This window comes from Bombus vosnesenskii, unplaced genomic scaffold, assembly GCF_011952255.1.
Source record: "Bombus vosnesenskii isolate JDL3184/JDL3185 unplaced genomic scaffold, Bvos_JDL3184-5_v1.1 scf7180000013263, whole genome shotgun sequence".
NCBI classification, from domain to species: domain Eukaryota; kingdom Metazoa; phylum Arthropoda; class Insecta; order Hymenoptera; family Apidae; genus Bombus; species Bombus vosnesenskii.
This window is the reverse complement of record NW_022882923.1, coordinates 4459447-4473100: the sequence shown is the minus strand read 5'-3', so window position 1 is coordinate 4473100 and position 13654 is coordinate 4459447. Positions and strand designations below refer to the sequence as shown.

General features: G+C 34.7%; 2 protein-coding genes across 4 annotated transcripts in view; one reads left to right on the top strand and one right to left on the bottom strand.

Moving 5' to 3' along the window:
- Positions 1-13654, bottom strand: part of LOC117230951 (RING finger protein 17) — a 308646-nt gene that overhangs the window by 24182 nt on the left and 270810 nt on the right. Inside the window, exon 1 of one of the 3 annotated variants that reach the window (XM_033488941.1) lies at positions 11203-11225. The exons of the other annotated variants lie outside the window; for them this stretch is intronic. The gene's annotated coding sequence lies outside the window, so the exon portion shown is untranslated. Of the gene's footprint in view, positions 1-11202; positions 11226-13654 lie in introns of those variants that run through there. 3 annotated transcript variants of the gene reach the window in all.
- Positions 1-13654, top strand: part of LOC117230980 — a 112455-nt gene that overhangs the window by 11629 nt on the left and 87172 nt on the right. The gene's annotated exons all lie outside the window — the stretch shown is intronic.

Below are 13654 nucleotides of genomic sequence, written 5' to 3'. Positions count from 1 at the left end.
AATATACGATGAATATTGCACATGGCAACAGAGATAAAGATATAAACGATACTGACAATCGTGTGAAATGAAGCATTAAACGTGAAAATGAGAAAATGCTATCGAAAATTGCTTGTCGATGCTACCAGTCGTCGTAAATGCAACGATAAACGCACTAGACTGCACGAATTATTACTTTACGTGTATGAGGAACAAATTTTTCCTAGTGTAAAACTTTTTTTTATATATTCATATATATATACACACATGTATGTGTATTCGTTCTTTATGAAACTCTTTACAAGAAAATTTATTCAGTATACATCGTATGTGTTTAGCTGGTTAAAAATCCTCTATGAAATTACAATTACAAAATTATACGAATACGAGTAACAAATTAACAAAAAACAATACTCTATAATTTCACTAATTTTATTCTGATTTATTTCTTATTACAATTCTCGCTGACAGAGGCGTCGCTGATTTACGTTCTGTCAAAATCAGGTCAGACATCCTAAAGTTGAATTATTCTTCAGGAAAATAGGTTACAGCGGAGGATTATACATCGCTAACGATTTCCGCCACTAGCTACGACCGCGTGTAAATCACCAATTACGTACCAACTCTGTTCACTGGTGACCGTAAACTCATTGCGTTACACAGAAATATTAAAACGTTTCGTTACGATTCGACAAGGTAGTTGAACCGAACGCAAATCGTCTTACTGCTTTCACGATTCGGAATTACAGCCTTGTGAAACGCTTAGATATAGATTCCGGTAGAATTGCAGATGCCTGTTGGTTTCTCGAAGCAGATCGTGGGACAACGTCGCCTGATTACAATGGAAATCATTTGGAAATCGTTCGCGTCCTCTGTTATTTCTTTTCCTTTTTTTTTTTTTTTCAAATAAAAATCCTGTATTTTCTAATTTTAGAAGATACAGGTCAGACTATTACGAGTTTCAGCCTTGCGTTATCGTTAATTTTTGCTTTCTAGAATTTTATATCGCGTTCCATAAAAGTAATTTATATTTTTAATTACTTTTTATAATTATTCCGTGAGATCGTTTCTTGATCTGAAATTGGATCGTATAACTTGATTTATATATAAATTATATTTATTTCACTCAGATTCTTTATCATCCAGCTTCATCGCTTCATCGTAATAAGATAATTCCTTTAGATAATTTATTTACAATCACTCGTTGAGGTAATTATCGGCAATTCTTCGTCTTTTGATGTTTAACATTTTGCAAAATGACTGATCGCGGTAGCTCGCGCAGTTTGGCAAAGGGAAAAATAATTATTGAGTGTTTGCGTTCTTCGGCGTGCATTCCGGGGAACAAGCTGATTTAATCAAATTTCAATAATTATCCACGCGGTACACGTTCCGTTTCTTTTATTCTTCTACGGGCGTAAATTTATTATGTAAATATTAGCGTATCAATATGTTGCGCGTTAATAATTCATTCCTTGTGAAAATAATTCGATTGAGAGTGGCCGGGAACAAACGTATTAATTAACCAACTGTAATGGACTGCACACTGCAGTTTCAAAGTAAAATTATAAATTTGCCACTGTTCGTGCTTATGGGAGAAATCGAAGCGTCGAACCGTTGCATTTACCATAAACGTTAAAAAATAAAAAAAAAGGATAAAGCTAAAAAAAAAAAGAATAAGATTTTAAATATACCTTTGAAAATGTACAAATCGTATAGATTAACATACAGTGGTGTGAAAAAATTTTCCGAGCTTCTCTTTATATATTGCTACAAATAAAGAAATAAAATAACATTTTGACCTGTAGAGGATTTTTTCACGATTCTGTCAATTATTAAGTACTAAATATATCTCATTATAAAAGGTATTCTATTTTTTAACAATTTCAAGAGAAGTATCAAATAATTGCTCGTTAACAAAGTGCGATAAAATTTTCGGAGAACGTTGCCATATTGGCGGGTAGCTCAGTTCTATTCGACTTTTGACGCAGGTTGATTTTCTATCATACGGTGGACGTACAAATTAAATCATTCTCGTTGTTATTATTGAGAAAATACGAAGTATGCTTAACATGGCGAAGAATGGAAAAAAATACGAATACGAATATTCTTTCTTTAGTAATTTCTCATAAAAAAAGAGGTAAAATACTACAATCTAGAGCAGATATTATAGTCAAAAAGGTTCACAGTTCACGATATATGTATTATGTATATTTCTTTATCTATCGCAACATGAAGGGAAGTTTGAAAACCTTTTTCACATAACTGCATGTATAACACGATGCATGATTTTCAAAGCATAGCCCCGAGAATGGGAGATTATTCATTTGCAGTTCGTTCTTGCAATAAACATATTTCAGTTGAGTCATCCGTATCGGGCCACGAATACAAATCGATCGAATGCAGAGAATATTCATGATAATTATTATCAATAATTGGTCTTTAATTATAATAGGCAATGCTCCTTTTAATTATTGGCGCTAATAATTCATTCAGAATTCATAATTACCATTTTTTAATCTATAAATGCGTTCATTGCCACACGACATCGTTCTCATCGAAAACGGACCTCATATTGTATGATAATATTTTAACCGCGTTATAGATTCGAAAATCCCGAAAAAATTAACAAATTCCAACATTTTCTATGTATAAATCTTTTTCTCTGCTTTAAAAAAGTCAACTCACGGCTCTATACAACTATAAGGTAGCATTTTTTGCCAACAGGATTCAATCATTCTTTGACAATTTTGTTGTAAGAAATGATATGTTGTTTAAAAATATTTTCCACTAAAAATAAAAACATCATAGAGTTATATTATTTAAACGTACAAACAGTATTCTTACTTCTGGTAATAGAAATTTCATCATGTGTAAATTATTTCAATTACAGAGAAACAAGGTTGACTCGTGGATGATTCAAAGGATATTAATTTCTAAGGTTAATTCTTGGACAGCGTAATAACACGACGAAGAACTAACTCACGATGAACAATTTCGAAAATAATTTTCTTTACCCTTCAGATTCTCTAAAATTTGCAATGTTATATTTACAAACGGTTAATAATTGCAAAGGTTCGATAACTTTAAATCCAAGCTTCCACAAAAAATGAATATATATATGAAAAAAGGTAGAAATAGAAAAAGAGCATTACAGAGTTTCCTATCGCGAGTTTTCGGCGGAAGATGAAGGATAGAGAACGTCTGGACGCAATCGGAATCCGGATCATCGACAACTGCCGAAATTGCCTTCGAAACGGCATTAATCGACCGCGATAAAAGGGAAATTCGCTCGCATGGGTATTAATTCTTCTCTGCTCGTGGCCCTCCCCTCTCTGGCTGCGCGAGCGATGCATAAATTATTTTAATAAATCGTGCGCTATAACGCGCGACGTAGGATCCCCGTCGAATCCAATTAATCGTATCACATATCCAGTCGCGTTCCAATTAAAATTTCGCAAAAAATACTTTGCAACGTTAATGCTTGTGCGAACAGCGCGTGACTCATCGCTTATGCAATTCTCTCATAGAGAATATGTGATCCACCTCCCTCTCCTTGTGTCACATGTTTCCCCTTCTCGATATCACTCTCCTTCCTGTGGAACTGTGTCTACAGAAATATCGAGATACGTTCAACTCCACACGAAATTAAGATACTGGCAAAATTCAAGTGACATCGTTGTTCGTTTAAAATGACAAATACAGCGAATACTAGATATAAAAATATCGAGACACTTGCTCGTTAAACTTATTGAGAAACAGCAACAAGTTTTTATCTTTATCTAGTATTTTACTTGGTAGGTAGGCTGCAAATATTTATGCATTGGTGAGAAATTTAAAAGCGCAAACGTATGTACAGAATTTATATAATGTGCAAACATATGTAAAATACTTGGATTAAAACGATCATTTTTAGTAGGTGAGACAAGTTTCCATTTAGTTCTATTTCGTGTACTTTTATTTCTTCAGTCAAATTGATCAAAATATAAAATTGCATCAACGTCCGCACGAGACACACGACGAGACGAATGAAGCAACAGATTTACGACAAAATAGCTAGAAACTAAAAGCATCGAGAATCGTTCAATTTGTATTAAATATCGGTAGGAATCCTAATAAGTTATGGTCAGCAGTGTATTTCCTATTTTCCTTCGCTCGAGTTGGACAAGCTCTGCATCGAATTAAGATATCCACAAAAGTCAAGCAGCATTATTCTTCGTTTGTAGCCGCAAATTCAGAGCACGTAGTCGATCTCTCCTCTCATGAGGAGAACACTGCTGATACGGGGGATATACGAAAGAAAGGACCGAGGAGAATATATTGAGTGCAGAGGAAGTCCATTTCATTGTGCACAGGAGGTGGTATACTTTGGTCTTAACGTGCAAGGGGAAATAGGAAGAGCGAGAGTTTGCGTTAAACTTTGGAGATATTGGAATTCGTCAGGTGAAATTTTGCTTCGTAATTTATTACGATTATTCTGGAACTTCCAGAATCTAGGTCGTGAAATGGAAATTTTGTTTGGGATATTAACTTACAAGCGGACTGTAGATTTTCATGTATTTGCAGGAGATTTAGAAAAATGTGAAAACGTACAGAACGCATAGAAAAAATATTATAGTACTTAGGGAAGAAACAAAATCTTTACTTTCACGTTTTTAATTGCGTTTATAAAAATATAAATTTTCATAAAAATCTGCGGTTTACTCGTAAGTCATACGTCAAACAAAATTGGCTTTATACGTCGCTCGCAACTCTTGCAGTTAATAACATTTACGCACCCTCGAGATTATTCAGGTTTACGCAAGCATTTCTACTACTTATGTATATTTATGAGCGTGCTGCCACCGACTTCGTTAACCGAATCTCTGTCGGTGCTAATGAGTTTTGTATATCGTTCAATTTTTTTATCGGATCTGTGAACACTTTTAATATTTCAGTACTCGAGCTTTCGTAAATCGTACCAATCTTACTGACTGTCTAATTCCGCACGCTATTCATCTTATGCACACTAATGGGGTTCACCCAATTACATCAATAAGTGAATAGATATCTATTGTTAAAGTTTCCATTATAGAAGATTAACTGTAAGCTCTAGAAATCTATTTATCAGATCATCGTACCGCGTCGGTACATCTTTGATCGCGTACGATCGCGGCCACGCGGCTTGTTTTTCCTTTCACCAGATGCGTAAGCGTCCGCATTCTGAATGACTGTGTATACCTACGGCGAATTCTCGCAGTGTTAACACGCGTTCATCCGTGGCGAGTAGGTTGAGGATCTGGAAATTCGAAGGCTGGTTACGCATAGCAGTAAGAGATTGCGAATAATCTAGGCTAGTTGATCGGCGTGGAATGTTAATTTCGTTATCATACGCTTTATCGCGTGCCTCCCCGTTGAATCGTTTAATCGATCGATGGTCAGCCTGTCCTTCTATCACGTGCTTTTTCATACGATTTTCCCGCGTAGATCGCTCGTTACAATAGTTTCGATACGCGACTTTTATATGATTGTACGATAGCCAGCCTCAATTATTCGAATACCACGAATATATCAAAATAGAATAGTCCGAGTCACCTAAGCTTCAACATATTAAAATCTCAAACTTGAATTTTGCACAGAATGATGAAACTTGTTATATATTATGAGACAGGATTACTCTTTAATATAATAATTAGACAACGAGAGAATATCGTACATTTCAGGTTCAGCAAGGAAAGATATTTGTCTCGAACAGACAATAAAATAATTTCCAGAAATAAAGCGATATACAGGCACTACTGGACTATAATAATTACAATTGAGAATATTAATTAGCATCGGTTGAATGAACTTTCCTTTTGACAACTAGAACTTATGTCCCGATTCTAACTAACGAAAAGATACTAACAGCTCGTTTTTATTTCGAAGCATTGCGATCTTCACGGATTGAAAACACCATCTCTCGAATGTTTAGAAATTCCAAGAATACAAGAAGACTTCGTTTATCTTCTTCTTTCTTGTAACTTACGTAAATCCTAAAATAGTCTTAGTTCTTGCATCGATAACGAAGTGGATGGTCGTTGAAGAGAATGGAAAATCTGCTCGGCGAACTAAACGTTTTCCAATGCAAATTTCCGACACGCTCGGCGGAAAACTGACTAGCAAGGTCACTGACGAAACCGTTTCCTCGATCGAGGCAAGGTTACACGATCATAAACCTGGATCGACCAAGGTGGCGGGCAAGGATTTCCAGTTTCTGAAACTGGAAGTGTTCACGGTGTACTGGGATCTTTCGACTCTTCGATTTATTTCCTGCATCCCGTTTCTCTTCCCAACCTATCGTACTTCTGGCTTTGCGAACGTACTGCGAAGGTTACTAAACGAAAAAGTACAAAAGTGTTGAAGGATAACAGGTTCGACACGCTCGAGATCGAAATTACTATATCATCCTTTTGACGAGAAATTTGACCATGAAATAAGTCTTTATTTTCATCATCTTTATTTTAGCTTTAACTCAGTTCTTTGTTATTCGCATTTATTTCGTATTTGTAAAAGAATTTGTTTTTTTTATTCATATTTCTAAATGAGTTAATTACACGAGGTGTCTGACCACAAACGAACCCTTTTTCCTTTGTACGCTTATATCAATGTATCTACTTCACGTACAGTTTCTTTGAAACTTTTCGATTATTCTTTCGATTCTTTCGAAATTCAGTTAAAATAATATTGAAATTCCATTGAAATATTTTTCCAACTCCTTTAAAATTTCTTTAGGGATCTTTTAAAATTTTCCCTGCCCAATTTTTACCACATTTCTATGATTTTACCAATACTTTGGAAATTATCTTAAAATTTCTTTCGAATTCCTTCGAAGTTTCTTTCAGATATTCTCGAGATTCTTTCGAAGCAGGATTCTAATTCCTTTGAACCTTACTTCAAGTACTCTTTGAATTCCTCCATAATTCCATTCGAATTCTCCATAAATTCCCTCTAAGTTCCTTTCGAATATATCTCCAATTCCTTCAAAATTTCTTCGCAAAATATTCTTTCAATTCTTTTGATATTTCTTTCGCTTTTCCTACATCCTTATTCAATTCTTTCCAATATCAGTTTCAAACAAAAAATTCATTCATCCATCTCGCTGTAACAAACTTATTGATATTTGTTCACGAGTCCCTTTTGTCTCTTCTCGTACAAAAAGAGGAAAATATTTGCCGTCAGAGGAAGTTCAGTGTCGACCAGACGAATTTTCAAAGGAATTGTGACGATAGAACGAGGTCAAGAGAGGGAGAGATGCCTGTTGAACAGACGGTAGACGGATGTCTTCGCGCAAACAATAATTTCATCCGAAATCATATTACGCGTGCTGCGTGTATTATGTCAGAACTTTCGCGAGTTTTCGTCACGACGTGGAAACTTGCCGACGTACCCGTTGAATCGAGATATTCATCCCAACGTAACGAAGTTTCTAAGACGGCAAACGACCTGTGTGTGCCCATCCCCGCCATCACTCGTGGAACACGTCCGCGAGATCGACTTTAAATTACGTTCATTACAGGTCCCTGGTGGCGTTGTTTCATACGGAGGCCCGTGAGCCAACGGCGCGACGACTAGCAAGTGGAAAATGTTGAAAAAAAGTCTGACGATTCTATTTATCGAGTGGAATTGAGATTAAGTTACTACTGGAAATGTTTGATCATGTTGGATTTAGTTAAATCGTGCCATAGAAGATATTTGATTATTGGTTGATATAATCGTGCGATGTCGAGGCTTTTGTGTTTGTAGACGAAATGTTTCGTGACAGAATGTCCTTTGTGGGCTATTTTACGTTTGTGTTTGCAATTTTATATTTTTATGAACACTTTTGTGAAATGAATATTTTTGTACTATTATTTAATAACTTTGGCATCTTAAATAGTCCTTCAGTTAACATGTAATAAATTGATATATGTTTCGTAAATTATTTTCAAAGTAAAATATCATTGCTATGTTATAGAGAAGACATATGTTAGTGGGTAAGTTGGTTAAGAAACGTGTCTAACCACAGGCGATCCGTTTCTCCTTATCCATTTCTATTTATTTCTGGTTTTCTAATACGTAGATTAATTAATATCATACTTTAAAAGTTTGCTTTGATGTAATGTAAATAATCAAGTAAATCAAAAAGTATAAATAAATATCAATAAATAAGTAACAAAAATATTAAGCTAAAATTTTATTGATTATAAATTATGTTTCCTGTTTACATTAATTAATTTTCCATTTAATAAACAAGTCTGGTGGTAAATATAATATTTTCCTATAAAGCGTGTTTCAAACACTATGTGACGAAAATTGATTGCAAAATCTTCCGAGAGCAGCGTAGAAATACGTTCACGCCATAATATATCAGCCCTTTCCATCTAGTGACATCATTTCAAACACGTCCCTTTCATCAAATTCCCATTTCTCTCGCGTTTTAATAACGATTTGTGCGTTCCCTTCTTCGTGTTTTCAAAATTATGCGACAATTACAAAATTAAAACGTCAAGGCTCGAAGAACTAACAATTCTTTGCGAAAGATATTGATCAATTGAGAAATAAATATGAAAAAAATCATAGAATTCAATAAAAATTTCACGCGAATCTTAGATTAGGTTTAGTTTTGATAGAAAATTAAAAGTACAGAAAATTGTCCGCGACTCTTTCCTTTATCGATATGTTACCTTTTCAAATATCCTTTTTCGACATATTGTAGTTCGAGAAAAATCGGAGATACTAATCATTTCCTCCGTACTTTCAAATTTCTTATAAACATATAAAAATCAACGGCCCAAATATTAAACTTAGCGACACCCTGTAGAAAGAGGTTGCGGCTAGGCGTTTTCTCTCATTGAAAGTTTATCTCGGAGCCGGTGGTTTAACAGGCGAAAGGCAGATTGCGAATTACTAGGCTGCGAACTAAATGAACCTACGAGGACTGTACGTCTCGATTCTAGTCCTCGCGGCAGTTTCAACTAATTCAGTTTCTTTAACGTGATTGCTTCTTAATTTATCCTTTATCACTGTTAAACACGTTCGAGAGAGATTCTGACACTACGTCACGCGGAAAGGGAAGATCGATCGATGATACATTGTCGAGTAACTGTCGAATAATGAACGATGGTTTATGAATGAAAGTACATAACGACGGTTCCATGGGCTTTGGAGAGAATTCGTGGTCATACAGGCTGTTTCGTAATACGTGTAACATATAGTAGTTTGTACTTTAGTAATGGATATAAAGACAATGGGAATATAAAGACAATGAAGAACGTTCTTATAAACGTGTCTCGTTTGACCTTGTTCCCGAGTTGAGATCCATTTTTACATTGGAGTAATTTCTGGTGATGAATTGAGATAGTATAAGTGAGTTGCTAAATTCTTTGCATGTAATGGTAATCAAACAGGTAGAATTTCCGGAAACATTTGGAAGAACGTAACATTAGGCAGGTACTTGGAAAGGTTTTTCGAAATATAAAGATAATTATTCGAAATTGTTGGGAAATCTAGAAATTTTATAATACGAAGATTTCAAGTATTCGAGTATAAGGTAATCATATCTAATTTATTTCTGTGTTCTTTATTCAGCACTGGCAATGATTTAGCGAAGGCTAAAACATAGTAAGAAGAACTTGTTACCAAAGATAGGGAAATAAAAGGTATATGAGAAAATGGAAAGAGAAAGACAAGCTCTTAGCAAAAAGAATCTCTAAAAATGCATCCATGATAAATTACTAACTGGTCGTTTTGACTATTCTGATAACTTTAACATTAAATTCAATGAGAAATTAATCATTTCGAATGCGTTCGATCTTTACAGGGTTGACTTCTAATAGTACAAACACTTTCACCCTTAATTTTTTCTCAAATGGAATACCTATACAATTTTCTATTATTTAAAGATAGATTTGTTCTTCCAGATGTGTATTTCTTCTCAAAAAGATTGTTTCAGTCCACCGAGAATAGAATGTCATTTGACATAGAATAAACAAGAAGAAATAGTTTCGTTTTCTTACGTTTTCTCCAACAGGAAACACGCGCGCGAAAAGGCAACGTTACATTCTTTTTGCAAGCAACTCACGAGTCAACTAATGACTCGCTCTCAGTAGTCATTGTTCATTGTTCGACGATGTACGTGCACGTTGCGATAATCTACGCAACTTCCCTTTCAGGTTTTACACGTTTTACCTTGTCTCTGCTGCCGCCAAAACAATTCTTCTTTATACGGCATACGAATAAAAGAATCTCGAAATTAAACAAGAAAGTTTTTCATAATAATTCACGACGAAAATATGTAGAATTTTCGAACTATCTTTTGTATGAAAATTATAAAATCATTATATATCTCTGGTCAAAAGTTTGCAATCACGACGTGTTCCCTAAAAGAGAAAAATTCAAGGAAAAATTTACCTCAGAATTCTACTATTTTAAAAAGTTTGTTAATAAAAAGTTTCATCGAAGCGAAGGATATTATTAAACGATTAATAACAAAGTAACAATAAAGTTAATAGCGAAGATCCAAAGAGTGGCGAATATTAGTAGGCGAGTTGGTTGTGCAACGTGTCTGACCAAAGACGATCTGTTTCTCCTTATCTACTTAAGTATGCATTTGCGTCTGGTTTCCTGATCTATTACTCAAAATCATACTTTCATATGTTTACCATTGCAACTTCTAATACACTGATCGTTCTTAATTTGATTTACGATGGAAATTTTGTTAAGACGTTAGAAGATTTATGTTTGAAATTTACGAACTGTGGATATTATCGTTTTAAAATTAGAAAATTTATTTTCGAGCATTTGTTTCAGAGATGAATGAATATCTAGAAATATAAAAAATATTAAAACTCTAAATTATCACGACGAAACTTGTTCATCTCCCAACTATCTCGAAGCTTTCGTAAAAGTTCAAATTTTTAATAAACTAAATATCTCGAAAGAAAACATCTTGCTTTCTGTATGTGCTTCTTGAAAGCAAGATCACGAGTCAATGATATTTAATCATTCAAAGTGCTAATGGAAATGCATCTTTAGGATTATATCTCGCAACGAACTATGAACTTTGTATGTAACTTGGTCTATAAGCAACTACGGCTAAATGTGTGTGTGTGTGTGTGTGTGTGTGTGTGTGCAAGTAATTAAAGATAAGCTCTCAAAGCGTTACGCATCAGCGACAGTTTATGAGAGATCATTTGGAAGAATAAATTAGGAATGCGACAAACTTACGTGATTACGTAGGAGTTAATGAAGTTATATATTTCGCGAGGTAAACGCGGAACGAAGCAGCTACTGATAGCAGCTATTTATATTCACCGGTAATTTATGAGTTTTTAGTGACTCGTTAAATGATGTCTTACCTGAAACAGAAGAAAGAGACGAAATTATTATTAAAATGGAAACATTACCTACGAACATGATTTGTTTCGTTATTTTAATAATTAAACATTTATCTGGCGATGAAGATATACTTTTACAAATAGGCATGGGAATAAGGATATTTTAAAACAACGAAAAATTACATATTTGTTAACAGATAAACATATCTTAATAGCAACACAATTGTTATTTTAACTTTCCCTGTTCCAAAATTCAAAAGTCTTCTACAGGCTTTACGTTTCTCTTTTTATCTTTTCCGACAATGGTATTAAATCCACCTTACGACAAACTTAAAATTGATTTTTTAAAAATCGCGATCCAACATTTATGGTATGACGTAAAATGGTATAACTAAATGTATAACCACGTCAGAGTATACAAAAAGAATACCCTGAAACGTATAAGTCCGGAACGGAAACGCCAGCAAGAAACGTACGAAACGCATATCTCGAGACGAGTGAAGGTGTTTGCGCGATTTTGCCTTGTCATGGGGATAAAGCGCGAAGAAACGTCGAATTTAAAAGGCTCTGATGGTGCGCGTGACTGGCCGGACGGCGTCGGAGTTAACGTTATTTCGAGAAATGCATGGCCCGCCGTTGCTTGTGCTTGTTTTTATCGTCTCAAGGCATAGTCCTTTATAACAGTGCCTTGTATGGACCCAGCAGACCTTGCACGAGACCAAAGTCACGTGCAGGCGATACGAACAGCCGCGTATAGTTCGGGAACAGCCAAAACTAATGATCGAGAAACAGACGTCTGATAATTTGACGCAGGTTCCATAACTTGGTTTTCGAATATTCTTGGCTAACATCGACATCCTCTGATCCGTTCATCTTTTATTTGATCTTTCGAAAAGCAGAAGTCTTATCGAGTATCTCTTTGTTTTGTGGCGACGATACGAAATGTGAAGTTTCTATTTCCTTCATCCTACGATGATATATTTAAACGTAATAGACGATTGAACAATGATGTTCTATAATGATAGCTATAAATAGCGAATGAGGATGACCCTTTGCATCGTAAACCTGATACAATCTTTTTCTACTATTTTCAAGAATAGTCGATATCATAAATTTTAAATAGATATATGCAAAATTTCCTTTTCTGGTATTTGTCTTAAGTATACTCTGAAATACTTTGATTATTAACACTAGAACAATCAATTTTTATTCGTCAAAGAATAGACAGAAATTGTTACAGTCGATAGAAAGTGTAATTATTCGGAAGTTTCTACCTTTAAAAAATAATGAATATTTTTCTGACGCAATAAATTCTTCCGCTAGCGTATATGGACGAACAACAATACTTTTGCCACATGGGAAATACACCTATTTCTTCATCTTCATCCTATTCCATTCTTTACGAATGGGTTTTCTCCATTACCTATTTACGGTTTGGCCATTTCATTTTTTCATCTTTACCCGAAAATGTCGAAAATGTTCTCTCTCTCTCTCTTTCTCTCTTGCTCACTCACTCGTAAAATTGCGCAGGCGATATGAAATCGGTATATAGAAGACGTTAATGCTGTTTGATAACTTTTGTCGGCGTGCGGGCCCTGTATTATCGTAAACTACATTTAGCGACGTTTGAAAATTATTTTCATACGGATTTCGTAGTAAATTGCAGTAAATGAAATGTGCGCGTTGTGAAAGGTGCTTTCAGAGAATCTCGCCGAACTATTTAACCCGTTTTGCACGAAATTGGTAGTTAATGACGTTTGGCAGCGCTGCGATAAATTCGCCCTGTTAGATACTCGCAAACGAACAGGATTATCCTCTCTGAAAAAGAATGTTTCACAGCATTTTTCTCTGTCTTTCTGTCTGTCTGTTAATCGAAATGCTCGGAATTTTACACAGTTGCGGCATTTATTAGATTAGAAGACTAACGGATTTCTACTCCACAGTGAAAAACACTTTCAATTACAATTTAATTGCGTGTATGTATCTTCTTCTACGCTTATCTTCTTCTATGCTTATATCGTCCTTGAAAAAAAAGAGGTATCAATATCCTACTTTTTCGCAGATTTATATTTTCACTATGTATTTTGACTATGCAATTTGCATAGATCTATTTCGAATCTTGTAGAATTTAATTTATCACGTATTTCAATTAAACGATCTTCCTTGAACGTAGTCGATAGAAAGTAGATGAAATTAAAAGTTAGAGGAATTTTTTGGTATAATAAATATAGGTTTACAACAAATTGTATTGAAAAAACGAACAAGCTCAACGCGTTAAAGAAAATAAATATCGCGTAACATTTGTAAAAGCGGCCACTTTGAAGATTTCATCGCAATTAACG